At 36.1% G+C, this 17,500-nt stretch overlaps 1 long non-coding RNA gene across 9 annotated transcripts in view; it reads right to left on the bottom strand.

The window, feature by feature from the left end:
• Positions 1-17,500, bottom strand: part of LOC136844376 (uncharacterized) — a 388,477-nt gene that overhangs the window by 53,480 nt on the left and 317,497 nt on the right. For all 9 annotated transcript variants that reach the window (XR_010854844.1, XR_010854849.1, XR_010854845.1 and 6 more), the window contains 2 exons: positions 8,638-8,815; positions 4,923-5,110 (listed from right to left, as the gene is read on the bottom strand). This is a non-coding gene — a long non-coding RNA (uncharacterized lncRNA). The remainder of the gene's footprint in view (positions 1-4,922; positions 5,111-8,637; positions 8,816-17,500) is intronic.

The raw sequence follows: 17,500 nt of genomic DNA on the forward strand, positions 1-17,500 counted from the left end.
TTACTAATGTTTGACATTTTGTTGACTCCATTAATTCAACAAAGAAAGCATTACGTAACTCGTTAGTTAACTGATTTTTGTAAAATATAAACACTGAGACGCCTGATATCAGTTGTCTCCTGTTTATCCTCTGGTTTCTCATACAAGAGTTTTTTTTTTATTTTCCTTGAAGCTTAGTTTTGGGATAAAATTTCACATGAAAGATTATTTAATTTTTAAACAGGTACAGAATGACTATAATTTTATGGGTTTCTTTGTTCTTATTTTGTAATGCAGTTACGATTTATTGCCTATGTCCTTGTTTTTTCCATGTTCTAGATATCCTTATCTTATTTTATGATCTATTAACATTTATTTTATACATACATATATACTGTATATATATATATATATATATATATATATATATATATATATATATATATATATATATATATATATATATATATATATATATATATATATATATATATATATGTGTGTGTGTGTGTATGTATATATGTATGTATGTGTGTAAACACAAACACACACCCACCCACACACACACACACACACACACACACACACACACATATATATATATATATATATATATATATATATATATATATATATATATATATAGAATCTACTGGTAACATTTTTACCAGTTGCATATGTAATACACACATGTATATATATGTATATATATGTATAAATGCTGCTAATGTTAATATGGTTTGCATTGAAGGTAAAAAACATGCAAACTGAAAAATGTACATTCGTGTTTTGTTTGCATAAAAAAGGACTGCAGCTCTTCATATGGAATGAAGTTATAAAGACTGTTGTACATGTATATTCTCTCTCTCTCTCTCTCTCTCTCTCTCTCTCTCTCTCTCTCTCTCTATGCTTGTGTGTGTGTATACGAGCACAGAACCTAAAGTAAACACTCAGAAATGGAGGAACTGCCAAAGTTTTGGATATATACTGTATAACTGACGTGGAGGCTGTTCTGATATCATTTGGAGCACCTGAATAAATGCCGTTACGAAGCTAGCCTTGAATTCTTGTGAGTTTCATAGCTTCGATATCAACAGTATGCCTTGACAGTACGTGACATACTCACTGAATCACTATTAGGAATGATTTTCAAGTGGCCTACGTTACCTACATACAAACAACCTCTGACGGTTTTTGTACGGAATGTCATGCTTCTGTCACAAAGTGAACGACTGCGAGATGCAGAAAAAATAAAAGTATTTCATGGAGTCAGGATATTTAATGGCAGGGCGAGATCCATTCCAATTGACATTATGAAGTGTAGGTTCTCAGGTCTCCATATTTTTTTCTGAAAAAAGTTAAGTATATCTTAGTTTAACCAGACCACTGGGCTGATTAAGAGCTCTCCTAGGGCTGGCCCGAAGGATTAGACTTATTATTTTACGTGGCTAGGAACTACTTGGTTACTTAGCAACGGGACCTACAACTTATTGTGGAATCCGAACCACATTATAGCGAGAAATGAATTTCTATCACCAGAAATAAATTCCTCTAATTCTTCATTAGCCGGCCGGAGACTCGAACTCGGGCCTAGCGAGTGGTAGCCCACAACTCTACCGACTCGCCCAAGGAGAGAACTATTTGCACAAGAATTTCTGTTACAAGAGAGAATCCCATTTCATTCATTCATAATATGGCTTTTTCTCTACTTTCGTTCCATAAAGGTATTCCGGGCTCTATCTTGTAGAATTATATTTCTGGGAACGTAGAGCCTTGATAACTTCCTGAATATTTGTCTGTGTCTGTCCGTCCGTCTGTCGTAGTCAACTACAGTTCTTTAATGGATAATGCATGTTTTTTTTTTATTCCATAGCATTTTGTGTTTTCGATATTTGCTCATTCTAAGAGAAGCAAAGATTTTTCGTTCTAGCGATCCCTTAGCCCTTTTCTACCTTGTATCTATATTATATGTTGTTATTAATTTTCGGTACATTATTTGTGTAGCTGTATTCGTAACCATTCCAATTCTAACATTCCTCTTATAAGCCTAAGTCCGTGTTAAGGTTTATACTGTTTTACGTTTGACGTTGAAAATGAAATAAATATCAGCTTCCATCATCTTGAAAACCACATTTAATTATAATTCCTGCCAGACACTACTCAGTCAAGAGTTCATTTCACCTGTTAGCTGTAAAAACGTTTTCAAATTAAGCGGTTGAAGGGAATAACAACGTGTAATTCATCCAGTCATGTGGATAAACACTCGGCTTATTGAGTGAGAGATAATTCCATTGTGTTTTAGTACCTTCTGTACACATACCCCACGTTTACTCTACAGCTCCCCTCGCTAAGTCTCCCCCACCCCTCCTCCCCTCTCTCTTTATTTCCTAACAATACAGAAGTGTGTGTAATGGGGGCTCGTGAAGAGACGCAGATAAAGCACAATTGCTTCCGTGTAAACAGGAAGAACTCCTGTATAGAGAGGAAAATCCAAGATTGAGTTTGCATATCCGATGAGCAGCAAGCAGGGACTTCACATAGTAACAAAAAATATATGTATATAAATATACACTGGAAGCACAACACTACATTCCATTTCATCCTTTCTAACTTTTATATCAGTTAGTTTTCTCTCCCATCTTTTATGTGACCAAGTCTTTTCTTAACGTGCCGGTGTAGAAATTCTCTCTCTATCAACTGGTGGTTTTTCAAAATGGATTTCATTTCGCCTTGTAACTATCTGTTTTGGAATTAAATTCGGATACTCGGGTATAAAATTTAGAATAAAAAAAAAACGTACAGGTGTGTGCAAGAGAGCAATCTAACATGTTTACAGATACAAGCCTTGCTATGCTTGCAGGTAAACAGGTTCTTAAAAAAAAAAAAAAGGATTCTTTTATGCGAGTCAATGTTTGCGTAGCTCCCCGGCTGACCAGCTTGTTGCATAATTCAGACTAAAATTAGAAGAGGGAAAAAAGCAGTATATATTTGTTTCAATATGACGCACTTTTTTTTGGAAAAACTATAAATTAAGAAACAAAAGTATTGCAAAATATTAACATAATAAAAATGTATAAACATTTGCATTTTAAAGGTCTGTTTCTTCAATATAAAAGAAGAGAAAATTTATCAGCGGCTAAAACGTCCAAATATTTTTATATGTTTAGTTTTTGTTATTTGAAACTAAAATCATGTCAGTACAATAAATTGTAGTCGGTGTACAGCGTAACTGATAACCCATGCTCTCCATAGATTCATCTTGACGTATTTTGAGCAATAAATATCAGTTATTAAGATAAAGAATCTCCAGAAGAAATCTCAGTTCGCTTAGAGGTGGATTGGTCTTAATTTAAGACTCACGAGCAGAAATCAAATGGGTAATGACTTTGGAGTCATGTCCCAATCCTTTGTCGAAGTTTCCCTTTTGTTGCCAACTTAGTCTGCCGTTTTGTTTTGGACAGGACATAGTTATTTGTCACCTCTTCTGACACTCTCTTGGGGGTCAGTTAATCTTTCTCTCTTTATCTCTGTGAAAGATAACGAGCAAAAATGGGCCGTCAAAGAACGAAGTCTAAACGATCCTAATGGCTGATGAATGTTACAGTTCCTAGGTTGATGGAAAGAAAAGTAGAATAAATATTTACTTTACATTACATGAGGATGTGCTTTGCCGACTGAGTTCCATTCTGTTTGGCTTTTAACGCGATATGGCCGAAGTCTGTATTTTTTTTTTTTTTTGAACAGACCTTTAAAGTTTTCCTTTTATATGTCCATCTTGCCCCTTTCTTTAGTCTCGTTCCTTTTTATAGCTGTTTCAGTCAGCAGTCAATGTCACTGCAGCAAAGTTGGGGCACATGATGCTGCTCTATCAAAAGTAATGTCATATTTCAACTGCAAATAATGCTTTAAACAGTTAAAGTGAATACCAATAACTTTACATAATCAACACAATAATGCGGCTGAACTTTCAGCAATACTATGTTAAAAATAACCCTATTGTGATTTATCTATATACATATATCACATTTACTGTAGCGTTACCATCTCTCTCTCTCTCTCTCTCCCCAATCGTCTTCCCCCCACTATCTCTTAATTTCTAACAATAGCGAGGTGTGTGTGATGGGGGTTGGTGAAGAGATGGGGATAAAGCGCAATTGTTCCTGTGCTAACAAAAGGAATTCTGCATAGAAAAGGAAAGACAAGATCGAGTTTGCATAGCTGATGCGCAGCAAACAATGCCTTTAGTAAAATTCATAAATACACAAAGTAACGAGAGTGAATTAAACAATGATAAATATAGAGCAAAAGAGCCTTTGTTAGCAAATCCATTCAATTTCTGCCTCTCCCTCTTTTCTCTCCATTAATTTTTTTTTTCTTTAATCACTGAGTACCTCCGGGTTTGGTGTAGTGGCCGACTGAAGGGAAAATTCCCTCTATAACGGCAATCTATTTCAGGGTTATTTGTATGGAGTTTTTTTGGTTCATTATTTGTTGAACAAACAACAAAGGCTTCTTACGGCGCTTATAAGACTGCCAAGATATTAAAGATCCCGATTAAAGAGAAATCGAATAATAATCTCTGGATAAGGTAAAATAGGATCTTTGATTCCTAAATGTAAGGTACTGTGCACCAATTCTGCTCATGTTATGGACGTATGTACCCGTAAGTTTTCACTAATACATGCACATATGTTTAGCATGTGTACATAAGTGACTTATAGGGTAAGTTTACAAATGCATTCCTTTGACGATTACTACTGGTTGTAGACAACTTACAGCAATTAAAACTTTTTTGGGTATTGGCAGTAATCTACGCAGACGTCGTGAGTGGCATATCGTACTTAACTCACGACTAATAAAGCCTGCCTTTTCAGAAATTATGAAAGAAAACCATTTATATAAAAGTCATGATATGACTTTATAACTTCCCATGACACACTCACCTTCAGCTCTTGTGATGTGAAGTATTCTGGGAGTCTTCTCTCTGTAACTTTCCTTTCTATTTGACTGCATTACTTATCGTCTAAGGCATTCCTGATTTTTCTCAGTAGGCTTTTGGTCTCCGTTGAAAACGTCCAGAAATATTGTTGCCCCAAAGGAATGAAGAGTGATGGAGCTTACAATCCCTCACCTGTCAAAAAAGAGTTTAGAAATCAAATGCTATATTCACACAGTTCCAGGTACTGATGAATTCTGAGATACGTGCACTTCAGTATAAATAGCATTTGGCAGAAACGTTTTAGAAAACTTTAAGATACATAAAGGAAAAGAGAGAGTTCTTTACTAAATGCAACTTGCGGGGAGAGAGAGAGAGAGAGAGAGAGAGAGAGAGAGAGAGAGAGAGAGAGAGAGAGAGAGAGAGAGATGTGGTATAGACTCCAATTCACATTCCTGACCAGTGGCAAAACAATTCCAAAGTTAACAGTTCCGGGTGTTGATGTTATTGACCGCCCAGATGATTAACCGAGAAAAACAGAGAAACTGGTTGACTTGACCACAAAATCAGAAGATGGGGTGTGTGGGAATGGGTTGTGAACTCCGGAGACAAGATGATAAGCTTTTTGCGGGGAAGTACATGGTTCAGCATATAAATTTTGAAAACATTCGTTAATCGCAGAAAGTAGTAAAGAATGAAATGTATGTGATAATCACAACAGATTAGTTTAGAAAACTAAGGTGATGAAGAAGCTTAATGACGTACATAAGCGAACATTCTAACATGTTTAGGTAACGCCATGCTTTTAGACCTAAGCCAGTACATGTTTCCATGGAAACGGTTTAGTAAAATCAAAATCTCTTTCCTCCATAAAGGCAAATGTTTACGTGGCTTTGTAGCTCACCAGTTTCATGGCACATAATTCCTTCAAAGCTGAGAGAGAGAGAGAGAGAGAGAGAGAGAGAGAGAGAGAGAGAGATTTATACACTCTTACACGAGGAATTGCGAAATTTTTTCATTGCTTCTTCTACCTCACACGTTTCTTAGTAGCTACGAAGAACGAAAATTATTACATATATATTGTGGATTAAATGGAAATCTAGACATTTTTTATTTTTAAAGGGTTTTCTCTTGAATACAATAACAACACTAGCGCGCGAAAGAGTTCTTGAGTGTATAGTTTCCTTTTTACGTTTAGTTCCCAGTACATAATGAGACTAAAATTACTGTAATACAAAGTGGCTGCTTCCAGTTTATTGGATAGCTATCACATGTAATTTTATCTTGACTTAATAGGAATACTTATGGCACTAAACTGCTGAAAATACTGAAAGGAAAACACCGTTCTCTTGAAAGCAGATTGGTCTTCGTTTAAGACTAAAGGCAGAATCTCAAACAGGGAGGGAACTTTGGGAAACCTAATGGTAATGGGTCGGTGGTCGAACTGTCTCGGTCCTTTGTAGGGGCTTCTCTTTGTTCGCCATTCACGACGTTCGCTTTTTGTTTTGGACAGGTCAGGGTTGTTTTGTGGTCCCTCAGTACGCTCATCTAAATGAAGTTCCGAATAGAGCCGAGGAGGACTGCTGCCACTGCTTCCAAGTTGATGGAATGAGAAACAGAGGCAACAAAGCCTTTCAAGGAATGAGGATGTGCTTTGAAACAAAGTGAGAGTCATTTCACTGCACGTTCTAATGAATTTTTCCCTGCTGCTTTCATCTGCAGAACTTTGTTTATACAACCTTATTACGGTCAGTTCTTATCTAGTTTCGTTCCTGTTTCATTCTCTTGTGATAATGAAAGCTTCGTGGAGTCATTCTTACAGAATTACACTTTCATGAATGTATTGTACATACCTACCTGCCCCGTGAAATTGGTTTTTGTCTGTTTCAAGAGGCCTCCAGTTTTTTTTTTCTAACCCAATGCATACGTATTCCATTTTAGCATGGAAGACGCCAAAGTAAACCATCAATGTAACTAAAAACCAAATTTTTAAATCCACTAACTGATTGTAAATAAATAATACGTTTTATTCTTTACTATTCTATGGCTCAGTTTTCGCAGATTTTTACGAAGCGTACTGAGTACCAGACAAGGAAGCATACCTGTGCCTCGCCGGTGTTTGCGATCAAATAAATGTTTTCTCTCTTGTTTTGCGAGGGTAATTGTATTTATATTATTAATTGATTAATATTCCTTTGCTAGTTTGCATATTTGTGCACTTGTACTTACTTAACGTGTTAGAAAGTCAGGACACAATTATCATAATATGCATCATTTGTATCACTTAATTTGTTTCCTTTTAATATTGGAAGTAAATTACACATTAAGTTTCTGATACATACAATGTTATTTTTAATTAGAATTTCTAACATCGACTGTTGAATTAATAGTAACCTCATCTCTTAGGAGCAAAGAATGTACTGTACTTGAACGTTCAAAGGGTATAGCAAAACGTGTAAATCATAGTAATAGAATAAACTCCCTCCCACATTACGAGTAACAATCCCATATTTCTCAGTACACTCTTTTTCTTTTTCTTTCTAAGTGAAGTGTGGCTGAGGAGAGGAAGATATCGCCAAGTTGTACATGTACAAACGATAAAAATCCTGCACGAAAAGTGAGAGACAAGATTGAATTTTGATACCTCCTACTCAGCCGTAACAACTAAAATGAGGGAACTGAATAACTGCGAAAAAGCACCGAATGATAAACTCTTAGCCTTTCTGTATTAATTTCTTTTTATGGCTGTCTGCACCGCTGTTGCATGCAATGAATGTAGGGAAACTGTATATCTTTACCAAAGGATGGGTGGTCTTCGGAAGGGGAGTTCATTTTGCCGTAAAGCCATTAGCAGATAACTTTTTATGTGTTACCTATTTGAAGCAAAATTAAAGCCCATTTTACAAAAGCTTACTTTCAGCTAGTGTACAGGTGCTGAAGTTCCGAAAAAACGACGGCAACTAAGGTGAATAACAATTACGCAATTGTCGGAGATGCACTGGGCTGTTTTTTTTTATGTGTTTGAATTATGCATAAGCGCTGTGCATTTGGATATAATATACGTGACTGTATTCATTAATGTGTACATATCATGGTTATTATATATGCATTAAGCAGAGCAGAAATGTGTGAAATACATTGGGTATCTGTTAAATGTTCTGGTTCTGGACGCAAAGTTATAGCAACCTGAAAATTTTGGAGATAATGAATTTAAACTATACAGAGTTCTGAACTACGTACTACAACTTTCTTAACGGGTGGTAAAACTCATCTTCCTATATTACATATACAAAGAAGATTATCGGAAAATATTCATGAGTTTTGTAATCTCATTGCTAATTCAAATAAGTAAAAAATGCGTCGAAGAAACTTCGGCGCAATAGAATTTTCTGAATGAGCCGCGGCCCATGAAACTTTCAGCCACGGCCCGGTGGTGGCCTGTCCTATAGCGTTGCCAGACACACGATTTTGGCTAACTTTAACCTTAAAAAAAATAAAAACTACTGAGGCTAGAGGACTGCAGTTTGGTGTGGTTCGATGATTGGATGATGGATGATCAACATACCAATTTGCAGCCCTCTAGCCTCAGTAGTTTTTAAGATCTGAGGGCGGACAGAAAAAGTGCGGACGGACAGACAAAGCCATCTCAATGGTTTTCTTTTACAGAAAACTAAAAATGATTATGATGTCTTGATTTTGTAAACTCACTATAACTAACTCACCTTTTAGGTCTTTGTAGGGGAAGTCTCCTGCCACTGCGCTTAGAGAAACTTCCATAGCTTATTGTCTGCAGTATTGCTTCTTGAACTTTTCACAGAGAACTTTTGTCCGTGTTGTCATGGTTAAAATTTCTTATTTTTTTCCAGATGCCAGTAGTATGAAGAAGGTACATTCTCACACCTGTTAAAATATATTCGGACATTAACAACTCTATTAACAAGCTTAACAACTGAATAGTAAAATAAATGCATTACGATATAGTTTGTGGGATATCATGAAGACAGGAAAACATGAAAAGCGAAAACATTCCACTACATACAAAATTTTAAAATTGGATTTTGAAGCTCAATCAAAAAAGGACAGGAACACTGCTGGTTAATTTTGATCTGTGACTATGTTGTTGGGATCTGGTTAGCCCACAAAGCAGGAATAAAAGAAAACGATAGTATTCGACGGTTTATAAAATCAAGGATAATAAAAACTAGATATGTACTGACAAAATCTTATATAGGTGACTACAGAAAAATATTAACATTGAAATACATAGATTATTTGTAAAATGTACATGATAAAATATTTGTCAAGCCAAATGGTACAATAAAATTATATTTGTTTTTGGTAAAGCTAAGTTAACTTTGATTAAATTCTGATTGTAATACTGTTAAAAATGTAAAATATTGTATATTTTCTCTAATAAAAGATAAAAAAATGGCAAACACACAAACACACAGAATTTGATGCCAAAAATACAGACGCAATACAACAGCCTCAACGAAGTTAGGCCTTATTCCAATTCCGTAGCAGCGGCCAGACTAAGTCCAAATTAGGCATTTCTGGGTGATAATGGATCAAGCGGATGGCTCCACGCCACAAGAAAGATAAAGAAATTGGTTGCTATGATCACACAATGGGACAGGATTGGTGGTCGGGTGTTGAGGGCTGGGGAGGAGAGGATGGGGCCGCTGAAGGCAATGGAAGTATGACAAAACGAAGCTGCTTTAAAAGATTGTGCTCACAAATATCTCTTAATCGCGAAAGTTGCGCAGCAATGAACGAGACAATAAATGGAATTGGTCTCAAGACAAAATCACCAAGTATAAAAAGATAAGATGGGATGACTATCGCACGTATTTCGAGGAATGAAGGAAGATAAGGAGATGGGGGAATAACGTAATGAAGTATGGAAAGGAAGATCATTCTAGTATGATTAGGTAATTCCATGTAACAGATCTACGGCCGTACGTGCTAAATGCTGACTTGTAAACAATCTCCTATTTTGTTTTTCCATTAGAGTAAAAGTTCGAACTGCTTCATAACTAACCAGTATGTTTACATATTCCTTCAAAGTAACAAACAGAGAGAGAGAGAGAGAGAGAGAGAGAGAGAGAGAGAGAGAGAGAGAGAGAGAGAGAGATTTTATAAAACGATTCACAATTTTCTTCTGATAAAAGTCTAGAAAAATTTATAATTTCTAAATGTCCTATTTATAACACATGAAGGAATTTTCGGGTGTAGAAGTTTTATTGCTCATAGGTTTAGTTCGGACCACACAGGAACGTAAAGCATTGTGATACGTCTTCACTATAGTTAGTGTATTGCATAATTAATAATCTACGCTACTTAGGAATTTATGCGCAATATTATGAGTATTAATTAACGCTTGCCCTACTAAAACTTTAAAAAGGAACTTTCATTCGTTTAAGGAGAGATTGTTCGTAGGATACGAACAGAAGCAGGCTACCAAGTCGAGAGGGACTCGAGAAACCTAATGGTAATTGTCTTGCAGTCGAATTGTCCCAATCCTCTGAAAGGGCTTCTCTTTGTCCTCTATTTAGGTCGCTTACTTTTTGTTTTGGACAGGTCGTACTTGCTTTGTGGTCTCACAGGACGCTCTCTTGGGAGCAAGTAGATAATTTTGAGTTCAGGTATCCATCTGTTCGTGTTTATTAGTGTGCGAGAAACAAACGATCGATGACGCACCATTAAAAAAAGAATTCTAAATGATGATCCAAATTGCAGAGCACTGCCACAGATCCTGGATTGATGGAATAAAGAGCAAACCTAATATAGGCAATTTCATGGAATGAGGTCATGCTTTGACGAAAAACATGAAAAGCCGAGCAGTTTCTATAGGCCCTTTTTTTTTTTTTTTTGCCATCTGCGGCAGAACCTCTCGTATACAATGGCCTTCGAGGCTTTTCTTTTGTCTCTTATGGAGTCTCTTTCTGGTTTCAGTTTCGTTTCTGTTTTATGTCTTTCACGAAACGAGACAATGGAATTATGCTTGTGAAATTATTTCTCCGTGAATACCCTGTGCCGATATCTGCCAAATTCAAGAAGCATCCTCCTGTTTACATGTACCTGTCACCCTTTTCCGTGATAGTTTTTCAGAAAGCAGAATTTCTATATTTTTTTTCCAGAATGGAGACAGAAGAAAAAGTAAAACATATGCGCTGAAAATTCTGTCGTTTTGAATTGCACCCCTCAGTACAGAAATGGTTTAATCCAGACATTTAAAGTTCACTTGGCGACGATGACAAACACTGTTGTATGGTATGAGGGATGATTCTATTGTGCTCTAAAACTGTCTGCGAACAAATCCCACGTTACTCAAGAGTTCCCCTCACGATTTCTGAATCTCCCTCCCTCTCATAATTCCTGACAATGGAATGGTGTGGGTGATTGAGAGGGGTGAGGAAGAGATGGGGACAGAGCCCCAGGCTTCCCCTGTAAACACGAAGAGCTCCCGGCATTGAGAGGAAGGGGGAAAAGTGAGTTTGCATAGCTGATGTGCACAAATCATCCCCCACCCCTTTCCCACAAGTCATGAGCAAACATAGCCACGGGAAGAAATAAAACACGGTAAATAATAAGGTAAAGACGTACTCGTAGCAAAGGCATTCAGTTTAACGGAATATTTCACATTTATTGTTCCTGCTTCCCCCCCCCCCCCTTGTGATTCTGCCTGCAACTGCTTTTGTGTTCTGTTCATAATGGAGGTTTTCTTTTCGTTTCTTCTACTGTATTTCTCCGAAAGCTTTCTAATAGCGCCTGTTCAATTGACAAGGCTTTGAAATGGATGAGGGAACAATATGCAAACATTTAGAATATATATATATATATATATATATATATATATATATATACGTATATATATATATATATATATATATATATATATATATATATATATATATATATATATACTATATATATATATAATATATTTCAATAAAAAAAAAAGCCATATACTACTTTATATATACTCGAGTTTTATGTGAATTAACGAATGGACAAAATGCCCAAGTAATTACCTGCACTGTCCGTGATAGTCAAGAACTCCGGAAAGTGATTCCAACAAGCATGTAATTTTTCATTTAATTTTTTGCATTACGTAAGTCCTTATATATGTGGCAAAAAGGGAACTTCTGTATACGATTTTTCATCACACGAGTGAAAGCTCTTCCGCTAGATAGCTGGAGTAAGAAATGGAATCTCATCCTGTTGGATAACACGCATCCAGCTGGAGCTGAGATGAGATTCTTTTATATGAAACCTAATTTTCCTATCTATGTCAAATTATGTTGAGGCATTCATCACCTTCAGGAAGGATCAAGGACTTCAGGATCATATGCCTCTTTTCCAGGAAGTTTATTTCTCTGCTTCCAAACGGATGTGACCTTGGAAAATGTCGCTTGTGCGTCGATATATTCATCAAAGAAGCGTAAAATTGGTTCTTAAAGTTCATTATATTAAAGAGCTGCCAATATCAGAATATGCATGAGTACTAAATGAGAATCCAGTCAGCTTAACATTCATCCTTTGTGGCTCCTGGAAACTGTTAAGTTTTATCCATCCTGACTATATCCATAGAAAGTTTGTTGAAATTTAATACTCAGGCCATCGTTACCAAAGAGGATAAGGAAGAAATAGTTGTAGTATACGATAGATATCAGATGACCTGAACATAAACACCGCATTAGCAAGAATTATTCCAGACCGGATAGGTTCTTGTGACCCCAGCAAAAGTATTTCCCCCAACTGTTACCTTCTAACTGCTAGAGGAAAAATGCTTTTCAGTGTCATACAGAAATGTTTATGCTTAGTAGAGAAATGTGAATCCCCAATCCCTTCGAAGTTGTTCACACCACCATAACTCTTCGAATCCATCCACCGTGCCAAAGAAAAACAATTTACTCTTTTCCAAAACTTCCAGGCACAAACATCTGGAAACTTGACGAACAAAACAAGAGAATAAATAAAGATGAATCCAAGTTTGCTTGGTTCAAGAATTTGCTTTGGATAAATATACCTTTTAAGAACTTAAATTTTAGGTATGTTGAAAGAATATCACCATTCGGTATCTTCAAAAACTGCTTGCATCAATCTCCACAATTCTGTGAAGACTCTAACTTAAGCTCACTGATGTGTAGATTCCCTGCCACTAGACGAAAATGGAAAATACAACGAATAAGAAGAATCATGTTAGTACCTTGCGTGACTTTTACTTCATATGGATCAAAGTCAGACAACCTGAATATAAACAAACTGTAAGGGAAAAGGCGCGATAAAAGTTAGAATGTTAGATTGCGAAATGAAAAGAAAAAGTTAAAGGTAGCGCATACAATAATAGATGCGAAAACAAAGAGGGGAAAAAAAAAAGTCTGGCACCTCAATTAAGGGGCTTTGGAAGTCAGTCACGTGTGTTTAACGAAAATTTTGCCTTTTTTCCGCACGCATTCATTCTCTGTCTGTCTGTTTGTCTGTCTCTCTCTATTGGTATACCTGCCTTTAATTCTTTTCAACCTGAAATTTCTATCCTGCTCCCTCTACTCAGCTTTCTACAGCTAATTAATTGTCTTTTTTTTTTTTTTTTCAATTCCAAGAAACTTGCACCTTACCTTCTATACTCTACCCTTAGCTTCACTGTTGTTCCCATTTTTGTTTTGTTTTACGAAAGTGCCTGTTTATCTTCTGCTCCTTTGGTTCCACGAATATTCCTAGAACACACATTCACATTTCCTAAAAAAAAAATTGAAGTATTGCTCCACGACAATTAGTCGCACTGATTGGCTCTTGGCAATGATTTTTATTATATATTATATTATTAAAGCAGTCTAACCAGACCACTGAGCTGACTTTCAGCTCTCAAAGGGCTGGCCTCGCTCTTGGCAAAACCTCGATACTTCAGGGTGATGCAAGGTCAAAAATACACACTCGAAGACACAGCTGCATTAAAATTTGCAGAGAATGACAACTCAAATTCGCTTCACATACCTTCAGTGACCCGGTCTTAACATTTCAACATTCTTAACTTTGGCGGAGTAACATGAACATTAAACAAATTGGGACGCTCCCAACACAGAACGTTTAACAGAATCTTATTCTATGCAACAGTGACTTCAAAGATGATAATGAAACATTAACTAGGTTCATGTTTGACTTCCGGAAGCCTGCGTGCATCTGTCTTTCATGTCCTTCAATTTTTGTCACCTTTCCAATCCTATCAACATCTCAATTGCGTTTCTAATAAGGTTTGAATTAGTGTAAGCTTTAAATTGTTCACAACACTAACAGGAATCTAGCTAATGCTGGTGTACTGACCATCATGGTAAGCTGGTTGTCATATGTGGCTAGAAATACCCCTTAATCTGTGGCAAGGTAATTAGGTCTTTTTGAAGATACCTTTAATTATTTAATTAGGTGTATCACACAAAACTATAAATGAGAAAGGAAGAGTTCATTAAGATCTGAAATCAGAAAAACATTAGGAGGAACGAAGTGTCTAACACGCATGCCACCCAAATATATTAATTGACCTTGTGATTGAAGAAGCGTGACCGAGGAATTTTTGGATGAGAACAGAGTACCAATAATCCATCATTATTTGTTTTTCAAAGGTTTTTGCCTGTTATTCTTGTGTAATTACTATGTGTTACTATTGCTGATAAAAAGGTCACCTGTGCTTCTCATTTCGTTATTATTCTTATTTTTGAGCTGATTTTTTCCCCTTTCCCCTCTCTATTTTTTCCAAAAGATTAATGGCGGCGTCTATGTATTCCGGCCAGCATGCCATCTTTCATCCTTTCACGGTCACCTTTATCGCCACCTGAGGAGTAAACGCTGTCTTACGTCTTTTCTCTCTCAAGGTTTCTCGCAGTCTCCTTTGTGTAAATAGGACAGAGTGTAGGGGAAAGAAGAAGAATAAGAAGAAGAAGAAGAAGAACAACAACAACAATAATAATAATAATAATGATAATAATAATAATAACAATAATAATAATACTCCCATGCTGAGTTTGCCATAATGAAAGACACGACTGAGGTTTCGGTACCTTTGTAAAGTTAACATAAAACAAAAGAGTTACAAAAACAATGATGTGCAAGGTAGCTCCAAGCTTGCAACATAAAACGTAAAAGTTTATTTGTTTCTCTTTCATTCTTCAAATTTTATATGCTATTTTGCGAAAAGCAGATCCCTTGAAGGTTTAGGCTAAGGGCTGTCACGAGCAAGTTCCTTTAATGTTTGTGGTTGGCAATGAGATTTAAAGAAGTGAAACCAAAAGCTTGTAATCAACATGCAAAGCTAAAAATACTATATCTGTAACAGTCGAGTTTTAGATTTCTTAGAATTTTAATAATGCATGTTATTCATGCAGGATAATCCAGGTTTTGCTAAGCGTTAGTCTGTGCACCCTGCTGTAGTTGGACAACACTTCGATATTAGAAACTAAGTAATATTTGTTGTACGAATTTTCCGGGAATGGCGGATGCAATACAGCTGGTATACATATACAGAGAGAGAGAGAGAGAGAGAGAGAGAGAGAGAGAGAGAGAGAGAGAGAGAAATATCTGCAGACACAAAAAGACAAGTTAATTTTTTTCTTTAAAGACGAATGATTAGCTTTAAACATCCCTCTACTCTTGACCTGGAGGTTTCTTCTTACTTCTTTCAAAACTTGTTTGTTTTCCTACTCATTGTTGCTTGTTCTTGCTTCCCCTTCTTCTTTCGCCTTTCGCATTCTGCTGACATTCTATCCCAGTTTTTATGCCTTTCCCCCTTTCGATTTATCTTAGTTCAGATTTACTGGCCTATAGAGGCATGCTCCATTTGGTAGAGAATGCGGATTTTTTTCTCTTGGCCTGCACGTATTTTTTAGAAACACACATACACAACCCCACACCCACACACTCACCTAAACACATATACACACGCGCAAGCACACGCGCACGCACACATATATGTGTATATGTATACACATATATATGTGTATATGTATATGTATATATATATATATATATATATATATATATATATATATATATATATATATATATATATATAAATAAAAGGAAATCAATAGGAACACCAGTAAGTTTGAAATAGGAATGATATCATAGTAAAAAGTGGTGGTTCAAGCAATATCGCAGACACTGGAATGTTTAGTAAAAAGTGGTGGTTCAAGCAATATCGCAGACACTGGACTGTTTTATTGGTTTGGAATGCTGAAGATGAAAACGAATTATGAAGAAATATCTGTAGTTCAAGTAAATTCCTCTGAGTTTTTGTTTTTTGTCTGTTTCCTTGTTATTAGATTTCCAGCATTTAATGATTAATTTTCCTTGCTCTTACTTTAGCTATATGTAAAATAAACGAACTTCTGTTTATTTAAGAATATTTAGTACGTTATAATGTGAATGCGGTAAGTACCTTGATAAAATGAACTATATAGCAGTCTTTATGATTTTTGTTACAAGATGAGTTGATTCACTCTGCTCAAGTATTAAACAGGGCTTATCTCTAGCAACCACGTGTAACAGCTGAGCAGTTTTGATATTCGTACACAGCATATATGCATAAAATCATTAAATAAGAGAGAGAGAACAAAGTTTGTACGGAAAACGACAAGAAATATTGAAGGAAGTGTTTCATACCGACTAAAAGTTTTCGATTTATCTTTTGGAGTGGTGGCCATCGAAAAACTTTAGAATTTCATAAAAGCGGAAGAGGAATGCTCGCATGCAGTGTAACATTTTCCTTTTGTAAGTTTTGTTCAGAAACCTGCGGAAATTAGAGAAGGGTCGAGAGAACACTATTGGCACCTCAAACGAACCACCTCTTACAGCGCGTTGGCAGACGCTCCTCTTAGAACAAAGGGATCGCTACATCGTTTAGGTGGAATTCCCCACCGGAATCGTGTTTCTATTAGAAAAAAAAAAAAGTCACAGGCTAACACTGTTTTTTCTTTCGTGCTCATGAAAATTTTAGTTTTATTCATGCTGGAAAGGTTTGTAAGCAATTCTTGTATAATTTGGTGAATGAGAAAGTAGTGCAGACAAACAGACAAACAGTGGAAGACAAACACCTCATAAGTTTGAGAGAGACATACCCCAGCAATGTATATTTATTGATGAATTGGTAACTCTACTCGAACATCCTTCTTGTCTCTTAAGAAAAGTAGGTAGGACATGAAGATAAAATGGCAGATCGTTGTACAGCCATGCTTAAATGTCATGCAGTATGATTCTTTTTGTATTGTCCAAAACCTCAGATGCAACGGGAAATGTTGTGAAGTTGCCAGTTAGTGTTAAAATTTTTATTTTATTCCAATGTCACATATGTTGATAACTATATCAATTCACAGCTAACATTATTTTCCCTATGGATTGATATATATGATTACTTTCATTCCCTGATATCATTCGTAATTTAAGTGAAACGAATTGAATATAATTGTACTTTTTAATTTTCTGTAAATGAAAACTATTGTGCCGGCTTTGTCTGTCCGTCCATAATGTTTCTGTCTGCACCTTTCTGTCCGCCCTCAAATCTTAAAAACTACTGAGGCTAGAGGGCTGCAAATT

This window comes from Macrobrachium rosenbergii, chromosome 12 (assembly GCF_040412425.1).
Source record: "Macrobrachium rosenbergii isolate ZJJX-2024 chromosome 12, ASM4041242v1, whole genome shotgun sequence".
NCBI lineage: Eukaryota > Metazoa > Arthropoda > Malacostraca > Decapoda > Palaemonidae > Macrobrachium > Macrobrachium rosenbergii.